The 27036-nt window shown below is 44.0% G+C and overlaps 1 protein-coding gene across 23 annotated transcripts in view; it reads right to left on the bottom strand.

Moving 5' to 3' along the window:
• Positions 1 to 26588, bottom strand: part of NCOR2 (nuclear receptor corepressor 2) — a 361690-nt gene extending 335102 nt beyond the window's left edge. For 20 of the 23 annotated variants that reach the window (XM_060269894.2, XM_060269902.2, XM_060269904.2 and 17 more), the window contains exon 1: positions 25801 to 26588. The gene's annotated coding sequence lies outside the window, so the exon portion shown is untranslated. Of the gene's footprint in view, positions 1 to 25020; positions 25401 to 25800 lie in introns of those variants that run through there. The other 3 variants (XM_060269899.2, XM_060269897.2, XM_060269895.2) reach the window with 2 other exon arrangements.
• Between the last annotated feature and the right edge of the window lie 448 nt (positions 26589 to 27036).

Below are 27036 nucleotides of genomic sequence, written 5' to 3'. Positions count from 1 at the left end.
TGTAGCCTATTGTGCAAAGGTTGGAGGCACACCTGTGGCTCCACCCACTTTTTGTTTCTGGTCCCGCCCACCACTGTAGGCAGTTCCTGGCAGGTTGCCCACAAAGAAGGGCTAAGTAAAAAAATAAAAGATAAATCCTCATCTCTGCCTTACAGGCTGATGAGAACCATCTCATCTTGTGGTCTCTTCCAGCTCTATGATTCTATGATTCCATGATCTCAACTTGACCTTTAAGGGGTCTAGGAGAGAGAAGATCTTCTCTACATAGGAAGCTTCAAAGGGGAGAGAGCAACTGCCTGATACTACTTGTGACTGTTAACGTAGTCAGGAGTGTGTTGTGGCTGAATGGGGAAACTTCCAAAGACCTTAAATGTGCAGGAAGGTTTGCTTTCCCCCCTTAAAGAAATATTCTGGACTCAAGTCATGGTGCATAGCAGAGAGAGAGAGAGAGAGAGAGAGAGAGAGAGAGAGAGAGAGAGAGAGAGAGAGAGAGATTTATACATTGTTGTCTTATTAAATTGATGTCAGGGGGACTCCCTACAGCAGGCATCCCCCAAACTTCGGCCCTCCAGATGTTTTGGCCTACAACTCCCATGATCCCTAGCTAACAGGACCAGTGGTCGGGGAAGATGGGAATTGTAGTCCAAAACATCTGGGGGGCCGAAGTTTGGGGGTGCCTGCCCTACAAGGAACCTCCCCCCATCATCCTGACCAGCACCTCGCCCAGCGACACTGCTAGCAGCGGGTCAGGGGGAAGCGGAATGGAGGAGGGAAGGCTCAGCGAGGCATCAGAGCCCCTGCACCACTCTGACCAACAAGTGGAGGAGGTGTTTGCTCAGGGAGGCGCCGGAGCCCAGGCACTGCCCCAGCCAGCAAGGGGAAGAAGGGGCACAGCTCCTTCCGGCGCCCAAACTGAGGCGCACGCCCAAACGCAGGGTTAGGGGGAGGCATTTCAGGGTGCCCAGACTATTATGCTGGCCCCGAAGCAGAAGGGCGCCATTGCCGGATTCTGAGAGTGACTAGGGGGTCGTGTTTCCTACTATCTCTGCACTGTAAATAGTATGCACATTAAAACCTTTAAAGACAGAACAGACTTGAGCATCTTTACTTGAGAGTAGCCGCAACAACTCCCTGACAATTGTTTATACTGGTTTTGGTATAATTTTTAAATAAACGTTATTTGTATCCTGACAAAATATGCTGTTGTTTCTACGGCAATCGGAAGCCGCAATTTTTGCAATGGAAGGGCAGGATCTCTCTCTCTCTCTCTCTCTCTCTCTCTCTCTCTCTCTCTCTCTCTCTCTCTCAGGCACCCCTTGAATCTTGACCAGAGATTCCTGTTGTAATTGCTGGGTTGTTTTAGTTGAATTGTTTTGTTGTAAATTTTAGTTGCTGGTTGCTTTACTGTGTGTTTTTAATTATGATTGTTTATATTTTAATGTCCGTGCAATGAGTTTTCATGCTTTGTAAAACACTTAGGAGTCCATTTTGACATTAAGCAATGTATATATCAATTTTAGAACATTTTAAAAGACTCAGGAAAGAGTATGTGTGCCATTAGGGCAGCAATCCACAGATAAAGTAAATTAGCCATCAGTATCCTTGGCTCCCCATAGCATGGCCCCATATTGATCAGGCAAGGACCACCAATTCTGCCTTCTCTCCCCTCCCCCCACAACATGAAAAATGGGTGCTCTCAACCCCCTCCCTTGTAAGGCCTAAGCAGCCATGCCCTTCTTAGGAAACAGCTCATTCCTGCGCAATGGTGCAAAGGGAGAGACTGTTGCGGAGGGAGAGCAGAAGCCAAATTTTTAATGGCCATAAAGGGATCCCAGAGCCAGCTATCCAGGAGGAAATGTGGATGATAGAAGTAAAAAGAGAAGACAAGCAGGAGTGGAGAGAAGAGCTCCTGTTGGGAGGCTGCAACCCTTAAGAGTGGTGTAAAATGCTGCATGAGCACCAGCCAAGACCTGCGTGTGGCATTTCCTGAAGGTTACCTCTAATAAGTGCTGTCAGCCTGCCAAGCACAGACAGCCTGCAGAGCTTTTTATCCCGCAACCACCCACCCCAATCCTCTGGCACTCTCTCCCAGAAACACGGCACAAAGCCACCCAGACTGCCTTGTGATTGTCACAATCTGTGACAGCAAGGACTTGGAAAATAAAAATCAATTCTCTGTGTCACAGAGGAGGCAGGTGTCGGGAGGCTCAGACCTGGTGGAGAGATGATGGCACACCACAGGCTGGGCTGCAGGGAGGCCAAGAGGGAAGAAAATCCTCATTCAGATTCAGAATGAAAAGAACTGATTTTGAGGCAAAACTGAAGGAGGAGACAGAACAGCTAGCCAGAGGAATCTGTATGTGTGGAGGGGGCCCTCAAACTGTTTTTGGCCTTGAAGGCTAAGAAACTGTTGCATGCACCACAGAACAGCCATTGATGGGAGAAAAGCCGGCAACATTCCAAAAAACCCTCCCCAAAACAACCACGTGAATACTCATATATGCCCCCAAAACAAAGAGTAAAAAAAGCAACCCAAAGTGAGCTATCATCCCAACTAACCAGCCAGAGACTTTTTAAAACCTCTATTTCAAAAATTAATTAATTAATGAGAGGGGCAAGGGGTTTGGGAAGGAAGCTGCTGTGGCACACACAGGTGCTATGTTGGGATCCTTCCCACGTAGGAAGTCCTGCTAAGTACCAATGAACAAGTGTCAGGACCTCACTTGCAACCAGGAGAAATTAGGGTTCAATGTTGATGTGCCAATAACTACAAGATCAATAACTACAAGATTATATATGCTTTGCTCCTTCTGGGGATCTGCCTTTCTGCATCCAGAACCATAGTCCCCCTTCCACCCACCCACCACAGGAGAAATTAAATCCAAAGACGGCAATCTCAAATGCTGTCCTCAACATACCCCTTCTCTGCCAGTAATCTAGAACACAGCATCAATACACTTACTACACAATGGCTGCTGCTAGTGCAGTAATATTATGCACTAGCGCACACAGCGCCCTTCAGTAGGGATTTGCAACATCAAAAGCAGAAACACTGAGTCAAAGAGACACATACAGTTGACAGTAAAATGGACCACAGGATCAGACCACAGGCTGAATGTTCTGCAGAAGTTATATGTGGAACAGACAAAAGAAGAGCAGTCACTGCTAGTCAAATCCAGGGATGCAGTTGCTTCTTCAAATGAATGAAACAAACTCATAGACCAGGCTTGGAAATTATGGTATTTCACATTTGCGGAGGCCATAAGCTTTTAGGCAACACCATCGCAAAATGTGCAGATGCCAGGTCAGCCACTTACCTGGGGTTTCCCCCCAAAGTCAACAAGGATGTATTTCCCCACCCCACCCCCACCCCGAGGTTACGTAACTTTCATTCCCATGTCTTTCAGCTACAGCTCAAGTTCAAGGCCTATATTGAATAAGCTACAATAATCCTCTTAGGAATTCCCCTCACATCCTAGCTTGAACAGACCTGCAGGAGAGAGCTTACAGGGTTGCCTCCAGTTAAAAAAAAGTAAGCACAGGCAGACACACTTTTATTTATAGCCCTGCGAAATGAGAAGCACGAGATAGGATACTGGGGACTGTAATGAAGAGATCAAAAGGCACTGTCCAAATAACCTTCTCCCCCTCCACACACAAGATCATCAAAGCTGTTCTTAATCATGCAAACACTCCCACATATATATCACAGGAGCCAAAGTGAGTTAGCACCACCACACTCAAGGAAAACAGAGGGTTTTCGTGGACAGAAAGAATGTGAATTACTGATTAAAACAGGCTTATTACACGGTGTGCTGGTCTAAAAGCACAAGGGAAGCCCAGTGATGTCCCATCAAGAGTTTAAGGCTGGAGTACAAGGTGCCCAGACCACTGCAGCACCTTGGACGTTTTATTAGCTTTGGTCTCTGCAAATGCCTAGCTCCAAATGAAGTTCTATACATGTGGTTCCTTCCCAAAGCAGCTGGTTGACTGTTAAAGGGCCCTGACCTTATTTTTCAGTGTTTGGCTCCTATGGGGTATCAGGAGAGACTCCTCTTCTGAATCAGAGGGAGGCAGCAGTCAGGAAGGTCTTGAGTATGGTCCTAGCAGTTCTTCCCCGAAAGACAGAGCCACACCATCCTCTGAGTCCATCACACTGGGCATGATCCCAGAGTTGTGGCACCTTTCTCTACTCTAACTGGCAGTGGCTATTTGTGGTTTCAGACTTTCCCCATCATCCACTTTCTTATTTTAAAAAAATGTTGGTGCCAAGGATTGGACCTGGGATCTTCTGCATGCAAAAGCAGAAGTGATCCACCACTCACTTGGTCACTTGTGGTGAGCTGAAAATATCTTCCAGGTGACTAAGCCTGGGGGTTCTCTCAAGGTATGACTATTTCAGAGAACAGCTGTGAGTTTCATAGGGTTTGAGGCTTCTGAAGAAAATCCTACTCCCACTGGGAAAAAGAATGAAAATTGTCTATTATCATTTCCTCAAGTGTACTGAAGAGATTCCCTGCCTCTCTCCAATTCAAAACAACATTTCTCTCTATCAGTAGTTCATTAAAGATTTTTTCATTCACGGCCTTCCTCAATCTAGTGCCATAGATGTTGGATTCCTACTCCCATCAGTCCCAATCAGCAGAGGCACCGTAGTTCAAAACATCCAAGGCACAAGGTTGGGGAAGGCGGATCTATTACAAAATAGCAACTACTACTACTTCTGCTACTACTTAAGAAGAGGAACCGTAACTAAAATTAGAATGAAAAGTTCTGAAAAGCAAATATATTGCCCCTTTGGATGGTACAAAACTATCAGGAAGTCAAGAGGCTTCAAATATTTAGATTATTTCCCTGTATATATAAACCCTCCTTCCCTGCACATCGTAACAGTGTCCTAGCACTCACTGAATATGTGTTTTAATCAGAGGATTATTAAAACAGAAAACAGCCCTCCTACTCTAGATGCATTTGCTTCAGTTTTCCTGACCCAGTAGATCCAGTCAAAGTAAAGAGCATTAGCAGTTGGAGAGGTTTCTGTGTCTCCAGGGTTTTATTATCATGCCAGCAAAAGGGATTTCCAGCTGTTCGACCTCAATTAGAAGCCAGGCCCTGCCACACACACAAGAAGCAAGCTATTCTGTTCTCTGCAACTGCTTTCAAGCAGCGCACCTTTCTTACCCATCCACAAACCTCCCTTGTTTAATTCAATTAAGTAGACACTTGGGTAGACAGGGTTTAATTCAATTAAGTAGACACTTGGGTAGACAGGGTTAGGAGGTACAGTGGTACCTCGGTTTATGAACACAATTGGTTCCGGAAGTCTGTTCATAAACTGAAGCGTTCATAAACTGAAGCGAACTTTCCCATTGAAAGTAATGGAAAGTGGATTAATCTGTTCCAGACGGTCCGCGGAGTACTTAAACTGAAGCAAACTTTCCCATTGAAAGTAAGGGAAAGTGGATTAATTCATTCCAGACGGGTCCACAGAGTACTCAACCTGAAGCGTACTGAACCCGAAGCATGGGTGTAATTGGTTCTGGGTCATGTGGCCAGCATGACTAAACCACTTCTGGTGAACCAGAGCAGCGCACGAAAATGCTGCTTACCTTCCCACCGAAGCAGTACCTATTTATCTACTTGCACTTTGACGTGCTAGGTTGGCAGGAGCTGGGACCAAGCAACGGGAGCTCACCCCCCCCCGTCGCGGGGATTCGAACCGCCAACCTTCTGATCAGCAAGCCCTAGGCTCAGTGGTTTAGACCTGCATCCCAAGGGTTAGGAGGAAGGTGCATTTTTTAATCCAAATTTTAACTATCAGTTCCATAGAAATATGCCAACATTTTTGCTTTTGAATATGCAGCTGAATGGGGATGGGAGAGACGTATGGTCTTGCTGTACAATGGTTATGTTAGTACAATCTTTTTAAAATGTATAATTGATCCACATTCCAAATGGATAGAATATAGGTTGCTATTGTTGCTGTTGTCTTCATCCCACCTTTAAAGCTCACAAATCCTCTCAAGACCCAAACACAATATATTTGTAAACTTTTTATTCCACTCTCACACATCACTAATGATAAATAATGATTTACAAGTTTGGTACCTTGAGAGAATCTGTCTCAAAGCAGCTTACAGGGGAAAAACATGTACAGTGTACAAAACCTATAACATAGATCAGAAAATAAAAACATTAAGAGCAACATTCATAGTGCAAAGGCATCCCAGAATAAAACAACTTTAACCTGCTATCATAGGAAAGGATCAGTAGTGGTCTTTCAGCAGATTGGGGCCAGGTGTCCCCAAAATGTTTCTGGGAAACGTCAGGGCTCCCATGAACAGACTGAAAGCCACTGGTCCAATAACACCTGCATGCCCACCAGGCCACCATTGCAGGATTACAATATTCCCCCAGGAGCAGGGATGGACCCATTTTCCAACGAAGGGCCACATTCCTTTCTCACTAACCGTCCAGGGGCCAGACGCCAGTGGTGGTTGAGGCCAGAGGCAAAACTGAGCAAACCAACAACAAATTTTATCTTTCTACCGTAAGCTAGTTTCTACATACAGTGGTACCTCAGGTTAAGTACTTAATTGGTTCCGAAAGTCCATAATTAACCTGATGCGAACTTTCCCATTGAAAGTAATGGAAAGTGGATTAATCCATTCCAGACGGTGAAAAACTGTGTTATGAGACAACTAGCAAACACAAATAAATAAATTAGAGCATTATGAATGACATGGGGAGGTGTTTTTCTCCTTCCATCTCACGATTGCAGAACACCCCAAGGAGGTCATTTGCAGTCCATTCATAACTGATAAAAATAAGCAAATCTTATATTTTTTAATAAGTTATTAACCCTGCAGAATTCATGACTACAGCAATACGGGCCAAGATTCACTAGCTTTGATGGCTTTCCCAAGCAACAAGACAAATTCACAGCAAAGAGCTATAGACAGCTATTAACCATGGCTATCGCTACCTCCATCTCCCAATAGCCATCAGCCCCAGCAAGCATGCGCAGCTGGCGAGAGTTGCTGTCCAGAAACTTCTGGAGCACTGCCGGTACAACCCCTGGACTGGACAGACTGGACAGTGGGTCTAGGAAGGCCATTCTGATGCTCACATTCCTTTCACCAGCTTGGAAGGTTTTGCTTCCATATGAGAAAAAGATACAGTACACAGTTTGAAGATTACCCAACACCAGGAAGAATAATGTTCGCAGGCAGGATGTTGCCTGTCCCTTTCCAAGGCAAATGAACTGAAATGAACCACTCAGCTTAAGCAGAACACGGGCTTGTGCATTTATATAGATGCCAAATCCCAGGGCTATCAGTAACAGTCTCTTCAGTAAAACCCAGATTACAGTGCTGGAATCTCTAAACTCCCTCCTGCTTGCACAAGCACATACAGGGCACACTGCTGTCCACCATTTCCTCATTACCAAGAAAGGATTCAGATTTATTTATAAAGCCACAAATCCACTGCAAAACAAAACTGGAGAAACAAACCCCAAACATCATGGAATGTTACATATTATGATGGTATTAACATCCCACCTGTCCTCCAAGGAGCTTAAGGAGGCATGCATGGATCCTCCCCTCCCAATTTTATCCTCATAACCACCCTGAGCGGCAGCTTAAAGTGACAGGCCCAGATGAGCTTTCTTAACTGGGTGGGGACTTGAACCCTGAGTCCCAGCTACTAGCCTGATGTTCTAATCACTATACGACACGCAGCATGAAATGTAAAACAACACAATTCTCAGTAATAGTATCTGAGCTCTTACCCTGAATACCAAATTATTTTTTAAAAAAAAATAGAAAAATGCTACACTTCTAATAACATATTTGTCTCTTCATACAAAATTCTAATATAACATCAATCGATCTACTAGGTAAATGCTCTAAAAGTGTGAGGACCTAATCTTTCTTCAGTACATTATAAAAGTGGTTCCCAAACCTTCCCCCTCACCCACAATCCACTTGAAAATTGCTGAGTCTTTGCAAACTACTTAATATTTTTTTCTACCTGTTCTAGCAATTGTTGTGTGCTATGCTAGATGCTGTACTATTTTTAACTATATTCTTATTGCTTAATTTATTGCATTGTATTTTATTGCATAGTACACCTGCATCTTACATGCATTCAACTTGTGTGATTTCAATGGGCGCAGTGGGGGGTGCTATTGTTGGCTCTCACAGGAAGTCAGATTATACCACACAAGAGCATCCTGGACACTCCCAGAGCTGGAGCGCAAAATGGGCCTTGCAGAAGAAGCAAGGCCTAAAAGCTCTTTTTTGCTTTGGATGACTCCAGATAAACATAATTTTCGCATATCCTGGTTACCCTTGGAACCTAAACCCCATGTAAGATGTGGGCCAACTGTATTACAATTTGAATTCCACAGAATATTAAAGCGTGTTGCTACCAGAGACAAATTCTACCTCACACACAAACATACTAACCCTTGAAACTAAAGCCAACCATCTCTAAGGCGCACCCCCGTCTCTTCTTCACAGCAATTGTCAGCAATGGCAAAATGGCTCCCCGTGACCTACTCCCTCAGTTAGAGCCTTTCAGGCGTACATTATTTAATTCATTTGTGCCCCAACTTTATTTAAAACTTTTTTTTACCCACTCTTCACTAAAGCAGGTATCCGAGAGCAGGATACATTTAAAAATTAAAACACAATGTATTTAAAAAACACACACCCAAATATAACAAACCCACTCTAAACCACCAGAAAACTAACACCTCATCGCAAAGAAAAGTCTTCTGCTGGCCCTGAGAGCTCCTGCGGCTGAGACGACTATTGCTCTCCCCTGGAAGCCTGTGTGGTGGGGAAGACTATTGAAAGAAATCACCTCCATCAAGGCTCCTCTTGCCTTCTGCACCTATCATGGTGTTCTAAAATATCAGTATTTTATTTAAGTCTACTTCTAACAGCGCAGGTTTGGGGCAACCTTATCAACACGAGGGCCACCTTCCTTCCTAGGCCACCTTCCAGGGGCCGCATGCACAAACAAATGTAACGCAGTAGGGCACTTTCCAGGCCCACAGAAGCCAAAGGTTTCTACGCATCCCTACACACATTTATATTCAGGCCAGCAAGACCTTATCATAGCTCAAGCACATATTGCAGCCAGGCAAAAGCACTCAAGAAGGATGCAGAACAGAGCCAGTAAGAGGTTTGGCTGAGAAGAGTCTGGAGGGCCACATTTAGTCCCAGACTAGAGGTTCCCCACCTGTTACAGAGGATAAGGCTACTGGTGGCCATTAATCATGACAGCTGTGCATTATTATTTCTGTGCCAGAAGGCAGTTCTGAGTCCTCAGCACAGTTCACAGTAGTACATCCATCTAGGCCTCTCAGGCCATAGGAGGTCCCATTCAAATCCAGCGTTCAAATCCAGGGCTAGCAGTGTTCATTTATTTACATCAAAAAAGCAAGAGTGTCTATGGATACCTTAAAAACAAATGGATTTTCTTCAAGGATCAGCACCTCTATTTTCTCCACTTTTGAGAGATGCCTCAAGAGTACGGTAGATTAATTGGCATCCCTAGTTCAATCTGGCCATTTTATAACATTGGAAAGATTTGCTAATGAAGGCCACAGCTCAAACAAACAAGCTACTGCACTCCAAGTGAGACTTGATCCACCCCCTTCCAAGCGATAACAAATAGTCTATTTTAGTAGCTTATGGAAATCCTTAGTTGGCACAAACCGCACTCTCATTTACATGACAGTGAATGAACAATACCAGAAAACAACAGCTTAGGTCAACAGCCAAAAGAAGCCAAGACTACCCGGTAGCAGCTCAGGACTTTTTGTTTGGAGAACTTCATGTGCCACCAAATTTTCTAAACCAGCCTGGACAGATCTACTCACAAGCCGAAGAGAATGGAATAACATCCAAACCCACAAAACTGCTACTCAAAGAGAGCAAAAATAAACTCTGTGTAGCCTTGAAGAAGTTGGGTAGGAGATTCTGCTCATCAATTATTTTCTTAAAAGCTTTCAAGACTGCCAACAGATTTGTGGGTTTAACAAGCAAGCCACCTCTACCCGCTTAGCTCAGATATATCAGCGGCAGCCCCAGTTCATCTATCATAAATTGCATGCATCTGTTATAACAACAGCAGCAGCTAAAGCAATATTGCCCCAAACCAGGAAAGTTTTATTGCAAAGTCCAATTAATAGAAGTGTGTGACATAACTTCTACAGTATAAGCAAAGAGGCACATCAGATGGAAAACATCATACAAAAATCTTTTGCAGATGTATGGAGACCTTTCTTTCGTTATTGGGACTCCCCAGGTTTTACTTATATATTCTCTAATATTTCTTTCATGCTAAATAGCCAAAAAAAATGGCCACTCAAAATTTAAATATCAAAGTATGAAATTTTTAAGAATAAGACAAAACAAAACAGCAGATGCAGCAATTATATGGTACAAGATCATCTTATAATAACTATTATTCTATCCATTTCTGATATTTAGGATGTGAACACTGTTGCTCACACCCAGGAAAAATGCTGGGCCAAATGAATGCCAAATGAGGCCAAAGCATGCTCAGTTGACCAAAAATGGTGGCTGTTTCAGGGGAGAAAAGAATTGGATAGGAAGGGAAATGCAATGGAGTATCCTGGAGAAGGGATTGCTCTATACAACATCAATTTATTCCAGGTAACTCTTTTCCTGAGTTCATAACCATTTCACAGAAATTATCCCAGTAGTAACATCAAAATCCTGTATAGGAGGCTTGCATTACCATTCTCATAATGGGGCAGAGATAAGGGGGAAATATTATTATTAATTTGACTTATTCGTTGCTTTACTACAAAAACGCTCAAAAGTGACTTACAAACCCTGAAACCCAGCAGGAAAAAAAAACTTCAGCAGAGAACTTTCTGCACAATAGGCCACCAACCAGCTTGTAATAATCCATCAAATGCCTGGGAGAATATATACTGTAAGTTTTAACTAAACACTGTAATAATGTTAATGATGGCTCCAGGAGAAACTCATTGGAGAGAGTATCCGACAGAGAAGGAGCCACAACCGAAAAGGCCCTCCCCTTGCTGCCACTCTCTGAACCTCCCTCCCGAGGTGGAACCCGAGGGAGGGCACCAGAGAGTCTAGATAGATTCTTATCAGAAGAGGTGCTCCAAAAGATATTGGAGTCCTGACCCACAAAGGACTTCATAAATAAAAAACAGCACTGTGAATTGGACCTAGAAACATATTGGCAGCCAGCACAGCTGTGTTAAGATGCAAGTTGTATCTCATCTCATCTCAAGCCTGTCAAACTTCAGATGGCCTCACTCTTCACCAGATGCACTTTCCAAACCATCTTTAAAGGCAGCCCCATGTAAAGAACATTGCGGTAATCTAAACCTCAGGTTACCAGAGCACTGATGACTGCAGCCAGGTTATTCCTGTTCCCATAGAGCTAACGTTTACAAAGCAGTGATTACTACCTCAATCTAAAGAGAGGCAACACAAGATGGAAAAGATTTTTACACCTATGTTTTCAAGCAGGCAACAAGAACCAGACCTTCAGCAGGCTTCTGCATAATCTGACCAGTTCAAAAGGTTTACTAGTTTGTTTGGTTTCGGCAAACACAGAAATGAAGTGGATATGGGCCTGTTAAATTTTAAGCAATACTCATGTGGGATTGAGAAGTTATAGAAGTTTCACTACAGGCTTGTCAACCCCTCCCCACCACTCTTATCCCAAAAACATTCTCCCCCACCTACTTTCAGTTTCAACAGCATGGTTACATGAGCATCAAACCAGAGTTTGCAACCGCAATTAGAAGGAGAGCTGAAAGGAGTGGGTTGTGCTAACCATGGTTGAAGTTCACTGCATGTAACTCTAACCACAGTTACTTGTTAACTAAAAGTGAGAACATCCATTCCAGGAAGAGAAGAGGAGCACCTAAGCCTATGCAATGCTCCTAATTACCTAACCAGGGCTAGGAAATGGGGCAGTATTACATCCACACAATGCTAAGAAATATTACAGTGGTACCTTGCTTTATGAACTTAATCCGTTCTGGAAGTCCGTTCTCAAACCAAAGCCGTTCTTAAACCGAGGTGCGCTTTCCCTAATGAGGCCTCGCACCACCGGTGCCCTTCCACTATTCGGCTTCCATTCATTGACACTACTTCTGGTTTTGCGGAGTTCTTATACCAAATAGTTTGTAAACAGGGCTGTTCTTAATTATATTTTTTGCACTGGAGTTGGAGTTGGAAACACCCCTGCCACCCACCTGCTCCTTTGTCCTCCACTTCCTGCACTTGCCATTCCCCTTAAGGCACCTCCTACCAACTTCCTTGTTTTGTTGTGGGTTCTCTTTTCTCTTTTTAATATGCTGAATGAAAAAGAAAGCACCCAAGGGACCACGAGGGAAATGTGAATTTGGCAAGCTTGCCCAATTTTGCCTGTGAAGGTTAATGCATTGCTGAATCAAAAACACTAAAAATCGGCTAAGTTCAGCACACAAGAGGGGAAAGCAGCGACCTGGGGGTAAATCTATGTTGATGCAGCTTCTTGGGAAATGAGACTTTTGTGGAGGAAAAACAAATTCTTATGGTAAGAGGGGAAAGTCTAAAAGAGGGATTTGCCATGTAACAGTATTTTGGAGCTCTACGATGCAAAGCATTTCAAATATCCTCACTTCAGGGGGAAACTTTGAATCATTCACATGCCATGAAACTCCTGTATCTTGTAAGGGTTCTGGGAGCATTTTAAGGTACAGTGCACATACTCTGTCCACCCAAGGCACGTCGCTATAACCAGTTTGGGGCCTCCCCATGAACTGAGCATGCCACTTTCAACACACTGAACAGGGGCAGCCGTACCATGAAGAGTGAGGCAACCACTTCAAGCATCAGGTGCTGTTCCTCCCAAGTCCTACAGTTGTTTGAGGGCAGAGTTGTGTGCATCACACAGCCTGCTCTGCGCCTGCTGCCCTGAAGCACAGTGGGAGGATGTTGTCCCACCTGCAAAGTTGCAGTTAAGATTCAACTACCAGTCACACTGACTTCTGCATAAGGAAGAGTGAAGCACCATCTTGTATTCTAATTCCTCTTCCATGGCTCTGCATCCCAAGAAAAGATTGGTACAAGTAGGCGAAATACATTTCTGGGAAATATTCCAAACATTGCCATCTCCTCACTGAGGAAACCCTTGAAAAGCTCCCAAGGAGCCCAATCATCTAGTCTAGCATGTGTCCAGCAGAGCCCTCCGGATGCCTCTGGGTGATGACAAAGATGGCCATTCAGAGTTATTTGTTTGGGTATTTAGAGCAGCATGCTACCTGTTAAGTGTCGATAACCCTATATTATGTAAATTTGTGTGATCCTTTTAAAAAGAGCACTTTAATTCAGTGTTAGAAACTGGGATAGAAAAGCTAGGAGCCAAATGGCTTCTGGGACCTGGGTTGTGGGCGCCAAAACAGAATGTCTAGTTGCCAGGTGGTGGGATCAGCAACACTCTTTGTTTATTATTGTCATAAGCATGAATTAATATGCAATCACATATGTGACACATTGCTAATATCACATTTTAAGCAGAAACTGTTAATACGTTTAATTTGGTGTTTACAATAAAAATATTGGTATCATAATTCAGTTTTCAAAACACTCTACTCTTTATTGCTAAACTCCTTAACATATACTTCGAGGCATCAAAGCATGTAGATTTCAGTACCGTAATCCTTGAGTGTCAGCCAGGCGCAAAAAAAGGCACCCAGACTTTTGGAGGTGCTCACAAATGGAGAATCTTTAGGCACAAAATGCACCTGGTGCCCTGCTAATTTCAAACCCTGCGCTTAATGCTTACCACCACACTGCCCAGCTGAGGGCCTGGTCTCAGGGCAGATGATGCGGCTGCCTTGCTGAAGCTAAGCTGGTCCAGACCTGGTGGGACATAAATGTACTCGCTCACAGGTGGGGGACCAGAAGCCCTTCAGATTGCGCTGGACACCCATTTCTCATCAGCCCTAGACAAGATGGCCAATGTTATGGGATGATGGGAGTTGCAGTCCAACTTCTGGTGGGTCACATGTTCCCCATCCCTGAACTAAATGAATGAACAAACATGGCTGCTAATTATGCATTGTGCAAAGAAATAAGAAGTACTACTGGTAGTGTTGGTCCTGAAACTGCTGCTAATCCATTCAACTGGACTGTAGCATTCGGTGTAGGGACAGAGCCTGCCCTGATTATCAACCTTACTGTGTATTAAGCTAAAGTGGGAGATACTCATTCAAGTATTTAGGCTCAATGATGTTTAGGGCTTTGTAAGTTATTGCCAACACCTTGAATTCTTCCCCATATCAGTAGTCAACACAGCTCTTTCAGGATCAAGGTCACCTTTAATGGCAGCTCCACATACAATGCATTAGATTAACCCAACTAATGTTACGGGACTGCCAACTACCATCGCCCCCAGTCAGCAATCCAGTGGTCAAGGATGACAGCAGCTGTAGTCCACCAACATTTGCAAAGCCACAGGTTTCCCAACACCATCATGTTCTCACTAAAACAAAGACACCACACAAAACATACTTCTCACAAGCCATATGTTTTTTTTAGGGGGGGGGAGCAAGAATTTCTTAAGAGTTATGATGTACTTGCCCTCCCAAGGCTGACACCACTAATCCATCTGAACTAACCATCTATTTTCTTTTTGAAAAGTTCAAGGAAGAGTAGCTGGGAGGCAAACATTCCAGAAGATCAGAGCTTGGAGAAAAAAGGCAATTAAAATGGAGTTCTCTGACGCATTAAGACATTGCCCTGCACAGAGACTCTACAGCGAAGGTTTTATGGTGCTTTGGTTTAAAAAAGAAACAAAGAAAAGAAATCCACTTAGATATCAAAAGCAAACTCTGCCTAACCACAGAAGATAGTTTGGCTTTCAGAGCGCAGGGGAAATAAATTCTGGGAAGGTGATACTCTCATCCATGCAAACCAAAATATGCAGATACTCTGGAATACAAATGAACACAGTTTCCAGTAAAGAGCCGATTGATTGATTGATTGATTGATTATAGAAATGATTATTTTGAACAAGATGTGCTAAATATGAAATGGTGCTCGTGCTAATAGCTACTGTTGTCAAACACCTACAGATGTTTTAATTTTTACATTTGATCCCACCACCTTCCCTGAGAGAAATCTGCTCAGCAGCCAGTGTATTTGCATATTTTCAAATGTATCCACTGGTTCCAGGCAGTTTACGGGAACTATCAGTAGCTAGCAAAATGCACATACCTGTAGTCATTTTGATGGATGTGGGCTGAACGAATGGAGGACTTGTGCGTGGGGAAGAGGGAGCCTCAGCCTACAAAAGCTGGGCCGTCAACTGTTGGGCTAAGAGCAGGCTCTGCTCTCACCACAACCCTGTTCCAAAACACACTTTTACTCTTCCCCCAAAAAAGCGACCAACAATCACACAGAAAGAAAGCAGCACACATGGAATCAATGGATCATTCGCATGGGACCTATATTCTGCCACGGTCAATCTCGACCCAACCACCACCATCAGACCACACACACACTGCCCCTTGATTTGACCAGCCACATCCTGGGCTTCGTTGGTCACACCTGCATGTGACGGAATGTTGAAAAGTGGCTTTTATCAAGATAGGTCAGGAGAGAGAGAAACAGCACCTTGGATCAGGACATAGGAAACAACCTAAAGTCAATGCTTGTGGTGCTTAAGGGATGGTGTCATTCACTGCTTTCAAAGCATTTAAGTGAGGGGTAGGAGATCATTTTGGCTCCATGGGCCAATCCTTTATCAGGATGTGCCGCACAGACCAAATTTGTCACCCACCTGAAAATCAGTCACTACCACCCCTTGTTTAAGGCAGTGTTTCTCAACCTTTTTTGGGCCACGGCACACTTGTTCCATGAAAAAAATCACGAGGCACACCACCATTAAAAAAGTTAAAAAAATTAACTCTGTGCCGCCCTATATTATAATTATGACTGTAAGAAACACTTGCCAAATATTGCTTTCTAGTGTGCCGCGGAACAGCGGTTGAGAAACGCTGGTTTAAGGGGAAAGGAGAAAGAGTTTAATCCACACCCATGCATGGGGACCAAATTCTTCTTCCTGATCTGTGTGGTTCTGCTCCCTGCTAAGAGCAGAGCACAAAGCTATGCAGGGTTAAATCCTGTCCTCCTGCCCATCAGGTGATGGGTGAGCTGGAGCAGTTCGGGGGAAATAGCCATATGGGCCAAATTGGAGTCCCTGGTGGGCCAAGACTGCCCACGGGTCACTTCTGGTTTAAAGAATGGTGAGGTGCATTTTCTGCCAACTACCTTCCAAGGTAGGTCAGAATTATTATCCCCAAATTACAGACAGAAAGGCTGAGACTGAGAAAGAGAGAGGGGGGCTTACTTAAGGCTACCACATAAGTTCATGGCCAAGACTTATTTGCCAGTACGCAGCACCCACCCCAGCTCTAATTAGCAGCTGTTTCAATTCCAGCTCAGGATTAAAAATTATATTTCAAACATTTAAGTGGCTGGGTTGCATTACGGTGTGCAGAACGCAGCTTATTACCTCAATTAAACAGCCTCCAGATAACACCTCCGTCGAGACAGATACTGCAGCATCTATTTTAGCCCATTAATGAATCAATTAAAAGCAAGGGAGTTTAAGACAAAACACACATCTATCCATTCGATAGCACAAGCTTTCATATATGTACTGTCTTAGTCTGCATATAATTATCCCAATTGTCTCTAATTGGAGTTGTGAGGCTAGCAGGTCTATTTAAAAAAAGGAAAATAATAAAAATAAGAAACATGAAAACGTTGACTATGAGACTGCTTGCATCAAGAATAGCCTTACCAAGGAGGAACAAAAATTAAGAAGTATTCACAGCAGGCACAAAGCACACCAGATTTGGTTCATGTGCTGCTCTCATTTCCTCCCCAGTCCCACAAATAAAATGTTATCTGTATACCATGAATAATTTATACCCATTACACGCTAGAGCAAAGTGCCAAAATCCCTCCTTCCACAAATCAGAGGAAGTTGAAAGGGGTTTCCCACCCCCTTAAACACACACACACACACACACACACCTTTTTTTGTTGCTCAAAAGCAACTGCTTCACTGCTGAGAGTAATTGCTAAGACACACTTCAGGCTATGCAGAGGCGTTCCAGAGAAACAAACTGTTAAGTGTTTATAGTTTCTGCACAAAATTATTCATTTTCCCCCTCACAGAGAGATGAACCAAGGACACTCAGTGAGTCATTAACTCGGGAAGGAGCCTCGGAAGAAAGAAAATCAGATGCCTGCAAAGAAACCTCTGTGTGTGCAGGTCTGTACCTTAGAAAGGGAAGCTAATGCGGAGATGCAACACTGTCCAACTTCATAACCATGGTTAGGAGACTACGAGGATCCTGCTAGGTTTCACACTCCTCTCCTTCCCTCTCCTCCTGTTCTAAAGGGTGAAACCTGCTTCAGCCCCTGGTTTAAAGTCTACCATGGCTAGCAGCATTAAACTTAGTAAAGATAACCTACTAACCATGGTTAATGCAAAAAAGGGGGGCAGGACAAATCTGATCAAGAGGGGAGAGAAGCCAGTGTGCAAGTCTGATGGGCAGGATTTTAAAATTAGTTTTAGTGATTAAACTATCCTACAACTGAATTTCCAGGATGCTTTGCAAGATTTACAAAGGGATAGATGCATTGCTCTGTTGTAGCAAAGGCAATGAAGAGTCTTGTGGCACCTTAAAAATAGGAGCAAATGTGTTATGGCACAAGTTCATCCATTAAAGCTTATGCCATAATAGATCTGTTAAGTCCTTAAGATGTCATAAGACTCCTTTTAGTAAATTTAAGCAATAAAGCAAATTTTAAAATCACACATTAAAAATATTCAAATATGTTGTTGTGCATGTTGTGCATGTTGTTGTATTTTGCCTTGTAACATTCAGTTTCCTTGTTTGTATTTTCTAAAGTAAGAAATAAACTATATGTATTGCCACCAATGCTTTTCTTGTAGAAAAAGGGTGCTGGCATGCATATCCTTTACCCCCAGAAAAAAGCACCGATTACTACCACCATCTCTGAAGGAGTCATAGATACTGTGTGGTAAACAGCATTTCCTGCCTCCAAACTAGACCATCATCTGCACCACTGACCCTCCTCCTTGGAGAATAACAAAATTGGCTGTCCTTCGCTAGGTACCTCTCACATCCACCAAGAAGACATTTTTGCTCCAAGGCTCCTAGAAATACAGGACTGTGCTATGGTCCCATTTCAAAACATTCCAGTAACAAAGGCAGCATGCTTCTGAAGACCAGTTGCTGGGGGTCCCCAATGGGGAGTGCACTGTTGTACTTGGGTCCTGTTTGTGGACTTCCTATGGGCATCTCCACCCCCATCGTTCTGCCCGGACACTGAGGTCCAGCGCTGAGGGCCTTCTGGCGGTTCCCTCATTGGGAGAAGTGAGGTTACAGGGAACCAGACAGAGGGCCTTCTCGGTAGTGGCACCCGCCCTGTGGAACGCCCTTCCAACAGATGTCAAGGAAATAAGCAGCTATCCTACTTTTAAAAGACATCTGAAGGCAGCCCTTTTTAGGGAAGCTTTTAATATTTAATGCTGTATTGTTTTAATATTCGATTGGGAGCTGCCCAGAGTGGCTGGGGAGACTCTGCCAGATGGGCGGGGTACAAATAATAAATTATTATTATTATATTATTATTATTATCTGGTTGGCCACTGTGAGAAGAGAATGCTGGACTAGATAGGCCTTAGGCCTGATCCAGCATGGCTCTTCTTGCATTATTAAAAGATGCCACCTGAAATAGCCTATCACTAACTTAATGGCAATCTAGTTACAGGTACTGTAGGTAGCCGTGTTTGTCTGCCGTAGTCAAAACAGAATAAAAAAAATTCCTTCCAGTAGCACCTTAGAGACCAACTAAGTTTGTTATTGGTATGAGCTTTCGTGTGCATGCACACTTCTTCAGATACACTGAAACAGAAGTCACCAGACCCTTATATATAGTGAGAGGGTGGGGTTGGGGTATTACTCAGAAGGGTGGTGGGACTGGGTCATTGGCTGATAGGTGTGGTAAAACTGTTGACGACTGTTAACGACTGCAATTGGTCTTACAGGAAAAAGCAAAGGGTGAGATGGCTAAAAATAGCTTTATCATGTATAAAAATAGCTTTACCTATCATGTATAATTCTTATCTCATTATACAATAGGAGGGCTCAGATAAGAGAGAAATACTTGGCAGACTGAAGAGAGCTCTAGAAGTTTGGGTTCAAACAGAAGTTGATAGGTGCAAGGAATTTGCAGACACGCCAAAATTGGGGGAGGGGAAATGTTCACCATCCAATTATTCACACTTGTACAGAAATATTAAATGAAGCTTAAGCATGTTCAGCATCCCCGGGGGGGGGGGGAGAGAGAGCATGTGACAGCTCAAATCTTTACTTCCAACTTTATTTTTAAATAGCCTTCATTTTCACAGCCATAAGTAAATTGGAAGTTCTCTAAAGTCCTGTTTAAACTGGCAGTGATATTCTCCCTTCACATTAGTCAATGTTTGCTCAGAAGCTCTGAAGAGGCATAGCCCTCCCCTCTAAGTTAAAGAATTATCATTCACTCTGCTGCTTGGCAGGTTCATAGCCTTGGTGTTCACCACAACCTGCTTCTCATCTCCCCTGCATTAAACCCACCCCCCTTTCCTCTGTTCCTCAGCCCCCAGCATTAACTGACAGTTATTTCAGGACTGTATTGTTAAGGGGCCATGCCAAGAGAAAGAGACAGAACATGCTACTTTATGGTGAACAATAGGCATTTCCTCAAGGGTTGCTAATAGCTCACCAGGCTAGTAATTAACTAAAAATAAATTCCTGCAGAAATCTGAAGCCACGCCTCCAAGAAGTGTGGGGACCAACAGAACAATGCACCCCCTGACAACATAAAAAGAGAAAAAGTTTGAATTTTGCAACAGGCAGGGAAAAGGTAACCAAAAAGTCCACGAGCAATTCTGGAGGGGAGGAAAGGGAGTGTAAGACCTTAGGGAATGAGGACCAACACCACCTTGTATCCAGTACTATCTCCCTCTATTCCCAACCTGCTTCTCACTTAACTCAACCTGTATATTTAGTTGTTCAACTGCTGTAACATCTATTCATAAGATCCTAGGCAAAAAACTCAGCTAGTATATATGTGCTGATTATTACTAAGACAACTGGATGTAGTTACAGGTAGGTAGCCGTGTTGGTCTGAGTCGAAGCAAAATAAAAAAATTCCTTCAGTAGCACCTTAAAGACCAACTAAGTTTTTATTTTGGTATGAGCTTTCGTGTGCATGCACACTTCCTCAGATACACTTGAAACAGAAGAGCCAAACCCTTATGTATATACAGAGGGTGGTGGGGGCGGGTGGGAATGGGTGGTGGGCTGATAGGAGTGGTAAACCTGTTGATGGCTGTTAACGACTGCTGATGACTGCAATTGGTACAACTGGATGTAGTTGAGGTTGTTGGGGAACTGAAACTTATTGTATTTTTGTTCCTATGTTCAAAGTTACTTTTGTGAATTAAAAAAAGTATATATGGATTGTAAGAGCATATTGCCTGGAATCCATATACTGTACCGTACATATATAAGTTGCACATACATACATACATACATACACACACACACACACAGAGAGAGAGAGTTAACTAAGAATCTGCTTAGGTGCAGTGGTGGGTTCATAAATTACACCTGAAGCAGCAATAAATTTCAGAAGTCCAGACACCCAACTTCCTGCTTTTACATACTGAAGCCATATAATTAATAAATACATATAGACACAGTCTCTTCCCAGCACTTTGGCAACCTGTTAGCAAGCTCCATGCCAAAACGAGAGCAGGAGTCAGAGTAGAGTTCAAACCTATAAAAGCAGATTAGGAATTGCAAAACATGACATGTGTTTATTTTTATGTTCACAAAATAACAGAACACAAAAGTCACCAGCACTAAGCAGGCTTCTAAAGAATTTCACATCTGGCTCCAAGAGGCACAACTCAAGGAAGGCAGACCAAACAGTGCCTTCGCAGCAGGTAACACACCTCACAGAACTTAATTACCTGAACTTGTAGAAAAAGTTTAGTCATTTGCATGCTGTCCTGAAACAACCTGTGCCCCGCCCCCGACTGTACTGATGGCAACAGTTTCCCTTCGAGCCATGCCTGCATGCATCACAGGTGAGCTGTGGTTTCAAACTAGGTTTTCAAGGAACCTGGAGTGAAGAGGAACAGTTAATGGTGGAAGGGTTTTTCTGTGGATGAGAATTTGCCCACACCATTTGGCTGGGCTGCTCCCAAGATGTATGAACAGAGAGGGCACAGGACAATCCAAACAGACCTCACCAATGAAGTGAGCATTCTGTCCCAGAACATTCTCCAGAATTTTCCTCAATATACTGGAGTTTCCACAGCAAATGGAACAGTTCCTCAACAAGAGAAGTCAGCTTATCCAGCTGCCTTATATTGAGAAGACAATTGGTCCAGACCTCAGAGTTACAGAATAGAATCATAGAATCACAGAACTGTAGGGTTGGAAAGGATACCAAGGGTCATCTAGTCCAACCCCCTATAATGCGGGAACCACAGCTAAAGAATGTCTGACAGATGGCCATCCAGCCTCTGTCTAAAACCTCCACCACCTTCCAAGGATCTACAGTCCTACCTTGGTTTTCGAACAGCTTAGTTCTTGAATGTTTTGACTCCCAAACAGTGCAAAGTGAGTGTTCCGGTTTGCAAACTTTTTTGGGAAGCCGAACGTCCAATGGGGCTTCTGCTACTTCCAATTGGCTGCAGGAGTTTCTTGCAGCCAATTAGAAGCTGCGCTTTGATTTTCGAATGTTTTGGAAGTCAAACGAACTTCCAGAATGGATTCCATTCAACTTCCAAGATACGACTGTACTGCACTTCTTTCTTTCTTTCTTTTTTACTAGAACCCGGATTTCCACCAGTTGTAGCCAGGTGTAAAGTAGTCAGTGTTAGAATCTCAGGTATATAATCTAACCGCCAAATGGCTCCATTCCACACCCCAATGAGATTTAATTATGTGTTTGTTTGTTTGTTTGTTTGTTCATTATTTCCATTTCTATACCGCTTTATATCTCAAAGCACTTTACAACACGTTAAAGGTAAAGGTAAAGGGACCCCTGACCATTAGGTCCAGTTGTGACTGACTCTGGGGTTGCGGCACTCATCTCACTTTACTGGCTAAGGGAGCCGGCGCACAGCTTCCAGGTCATGTGGCCAACATGACAAAGCCGCTTCTGGCAAACCAGAGCAGCGCATGGAAACGCCCTTTACCTTCCCGCCAGAGTGGTACCTATTTATCTACTTGCACTTTGAAGTGCTTTCAAACTGCTAGGTTGGCAGGAGCTGGGACTGAGCAACGGGAGTTCACCCCGTTGCGGCGATTCAAACCACCGACCTTCTGATCGGCAAGCCCTAGGCTCTGTGGTTAACTCACAGATTAAAACATCAAATAAAACAATTCAGAATAAAACTAATTCAAGCTTCAAGGAAAATATTTCAGATCCTTCTCTAAGTGACATTTTGCTTTCCCCAGTTGCCAGCCTGGAGTCCAGAGATCTTCACGTGGTTGCAAATGGACCCTCGTCAGCTGCAAAATGCGCCTGGTGCCTGGCTAGTTTTGAACACTGAAAGTAGATTAAAGCGGAGAGGTATACACTAAAAATTAAGAAACGGAGCGCTCAGCCAAGGAATTAGTAATCAGTACCAGAACCAAGCTAACAAGTATTCTCCCAAACAAAAATCCAATCCTGGTTCCCCCAACAAGCATCCTTTTTCTACATCCTAATTGTTGATATGTTGGGGTTGCAGGGGATTTGTTGTTGCTGCTGCTTAGCGTGGAATCAGAGGCTCTTGCAGATACGCTACAAATCACCTAGAAATCCTTATCTTCTGCCCAGCCCTTCCCTAAACCCCTCACAGAGCTACAATCCCCCAAATTCCCTGAGCAGAGGGGTTGATTATTAAACAACTCTGAGCATTGTAACTCTGGATAGGGATAGGGGTTTCCTTACCACGCTCAGCACCCCTAACAAACTGCAGTTCCCAAAATTCTTTGGGGGAAGCCATGGCTGTTTTAAGTGGTATTATATTGTTTAAAATGTATAGTGCAGATGGGGAGATTGCAAGCATGTTTTTCCATCCTGACAAAACTTACTAAGGTGTTAACATGCAGGGAAAAGAAAAGGAAGCAACCAATCACAATAAAGAGGGGCGCGGTCAAGGCAAGAGCCTATAATGCTCCTTGGGGAAATACCGTATGACTAATACTATAGGGTCAACAACAGAACTCCTGCCCCACACAACTCAAGGCTGCCTGAAGCTTTCATAAATGACTGTACGAATTGCCTCTAGAAGAGAATGTTGCAGACAAAATACTGTATGAAGTGTTCATTAACCCTGGGACAAGACACCGTATCTAGACTATTTAGGAACGTGGGATAGGGAAAGCATGCCGACCCAGTAAAGATGAAGGAGCATTTGTTGTTTGGTTCACATGCAGGAAATGACAAAAGGCACACTGGGTGTCAAGCCTGAAGCACCCTCCAAGCAGCAGGTTCGGCTAGGGATATGGGGCAGCTGCCTCCAAGATGGGAATCTTGGACTGAGTCTCCTGCCAATTGTACTTTGTGCAGGCTAAGAACAATAAGAATAAAAAAGGCAGCAGAGTTAGGAACAGTGGAAAAGAAGAAACCTCAAAAGCAAAAAATCAACACATCAACACAACCCTGAGCACAAGAGCATTCTGAGTTTCTTCCTACAGACACAGATGCTCAGAAATCCAACTTCACTTTCCCAACCAATATTTATATATATATCAACCTCCAAAGTCAAGACAGAAGCATGTTCTATGCCTTATCAAAACAGGAATCGAAGCTGTGTTTCACCACAAATGCATTGTTTTCCCACAGGGTGCACACGCAAACTAATAAAGGAAGATGAGTTTACTCAGAGAAGTTTTCTGATTGCAGGAGAGATAGGACAGGGCCTCCTCTGAAGGACCAAGGTTGCCCAAATGCCAGCTGAAACCTTGGAGAGCCCTTCCTCATAACTCTAGGAACCCAAATCACTTGCTGTCACAAGTTTGCCATGTGCCCATGGGTTGGAAAAATAAGCAGCCCAGTGGCTCACTGCCACCAAACCCTCATGAAGGAAACTGGAGAGCATAAACAAACAAAATGCCAGCAAAAAGGAACCAACATTTGGGTGACCAGAGGAGGAAAGAAAGGGCTAAGAGTAGAAAGCTGTGCCATTCCCTGGCCCCACTTTAAGAGTTTGCTTTGCAAACGTTGTTGAGGAAAAAGGAGACAAGTCTCAGGCGTGTTTTGATCGCAAAGGACTGTGATTTCAGCCACATAACTGCCTGCATTTTCTACTCTTGAATAATCACAAGCACACACAAATTGGCACCCATTTGCTCTGGATTCTGAAATTCTAGGATGTGTTTACAATTCCAGATGGGGAACCACTTTCTTTCCCTTAGTTCAGGATCCCAAACGACACAATTTGCCACTTTCCTCCCTCATGATGGCCTATGCGAGATTTAGAAACGGAGACAGCACAAGTTCAGTTAAATGCATTTCTGGTACATTCTCTCTCTTTCTCCATGCATGCCCACAACCCCATTATCTACATGTTTACGTAACAGTAAGCCCTACCAAGTTCAACTGGTCTTCCTCTCAAGTAAGCGTGCGCAAGATTGCTGCCTCTCTTGGAAACAAGCTCCAAAGACTTGGATGCAACTTTTCTTTGCAAACTAAGGGATCAAAAGCATGGCCTTTGGCTACAAAGCCTGTTGGATACTTACTTCGGTCAATCTGCCCCGCGTCCGCCGCGCACACACAGAACAAAGTGAGGCTTGCATCTGCGTAAACTAGCGCAGTTTCGGACTGCTAAACTGCAATCCTACCCCACGCTTACCTGGGTGTAAACTCCGCTGAACACAGACGGTCTTTCTTCCGAGTGCGCCGTCGAATCCTAACCAAAGAATCAAGTCCCATTGATTTCAGCCAAGTGAGAATTGCGCCGGGCTGGAGCCTTGCTCGCAAGTAAACTTTACTGGAATCAATCAGAATTAAGTCGAAGAGTGCAGGATCAAGGCACTAGAAGACTTTCCCAGAGTTTGAGGGCTGGAAAACCATCTCACCACGTCCAAGACACGCGCAAAATTAAACACAAATTAAAATTACTCGGCGGGCGGGGGAGGGGGCACCGTCCAATGTGAAGGGAATTCCCAGGGTCTACCCCCCTACCCCCCCTCCGCGCACACACAGCACTTTCAGTGAATTTTCTACAAGATCAACAAGGAGAAATTGGGGCAGAGAACACGACGGAACAAGGGGGTGTTTTGAATTCTGTGATTTGCTTAGCTTTCTCCCCCCACCCCACCCCCGTTACTCCTCCTACACGTAGGAACTCGTGCAATATTTATTTCCCCCCCCCGCCCTATTTTCAAAAATGCATTGCTTTGATATCGTCATCTCCGTTGCACATCCAAAGAGATTTTTTAAATAATAATAGGGAAGACTCCCGACATCTACGAGGAAACGATCGAGACTGGGGGCGGGGAGAGAATCGGCGTTGATCTATCCAATTTTTTTGCCCTTTTAGCACCGATAGAGACTCAATTGTGGGCTGGGGTGGGGGCGATATTTGGGGAAGCGGACTAGGAGGCGTCCCTTAAATCTTTCTCCGCCTTACCTTCTTGCAAAACCAGCTGCTTTTCCCTCCATCGCTGCTTTTTAACTGTTAATCCCTTTTGTGAGTGTGTGTTGTTTTCAAATTCCTCTCTCGCTCCAGTTTCAGAAAGATCAGCGAAGTAGAAAGCTTGAAAAAGGGGGGGGGGGTCTTCAGAGGTTGCAATACAAAAAACGTTTAAGATACTATTTTTAAAAAAACAGCGAGGAAGAAAGCAAATCCGATAAACACCGATTAAAATATATTCCTTAAATCAATCCCGGGAGGAACAGCAAAAGGCGGCTCTGGTTCTCCTCCTTCCCCATCTGCCTGGCGTGTTTGTAAATCCAAAAGCGGAGAGAGCGAGCCCGGGTGTCTCTTGCTTTGAGTGCCCGGAAATCTCTCCTCTTTTTCTAAGATGTCTGAACCTACAAGCAGCAGCAGGAAGAGGAACAGCAGCAGGAGGAGCAAGTCCTCCAGATTCTCTTTCTGGAGCCTTTGCAAAGCACCAAGTTTGAGATCCTCATTCTTTTTGAGATCCGGGGAGGGGTGGGGAGCAGGAAAGATTGATAGCTGCGCTCCGCCGCAACAGCAGCAGGCAGGCAGGCTCACACACACACAAAAAAACACAGCCAAGCTTTTGCTTGCAACAGCAACAGTCTCGCTCCGCCGTCACCCCGGCTCCTCTCTTAAAGGGGCAGGTGCCACTTCAGTAGCACGGCGACTTTGTGTGCATGTGTTCATGTCTGTTGGTGTGTGATATTCACGCAAAGTGTCCCTCTTAGCTTCAATTTGATTGCTAAGCCAGTCGTAAAGGAAGCAAGAGGCGGGGAGGATGCAAAGCCACCCAGCATACAAAACCCTGCAAACTTCTGTCACTCTGCAAAAATAAAAAGGTGGGGGGGGCGGAGAGAGTGGGTGCCTTATTTTTCTTTTAAGCCAGGACTCAGGCCCAGAACTTGCTTGACTGCCAAGTGCTACCCTACATGAATTAGAAGAAAGGTACGGCACATATTTCCTCTGAACATGCGCTAAGTGCATTTTCCTCTTCACTCATTTTTCTCCATGAGGGTTTAAATACCACTACAGAAGTGAGTTATTTTCAGGCAGTATTATTATTATTAGTTTTATACTGTAATTGCTTTTTTGTCGCCGTAAACCATTCTGGGACCTTATGATAAAGCATGGGTAGGAAACGAAAGGAAGGAAGATTAACGTTATGTTCATCTCCCAGCTTCTCTTCCAAAGAGCTGAGGGTCC

The sequence above is a fragment of the Zootoca vivipara genome, chromosome 16, assembly GCF_965207765.1.
Source record: "Zootoca vivipara chromosome 16, rZooViv2.hap1.1, whole genome shotgun sequence".
NCBI classification, from domain to species: Eukaryota; Metazoa; Chordata; class Lepidosauria; order Squamata; family Lacertidae; genus Zootoca; species Zootoca vivipara.
This window is presented reverse-complemented; position numbering and strand designations above follow the sequence as displayed.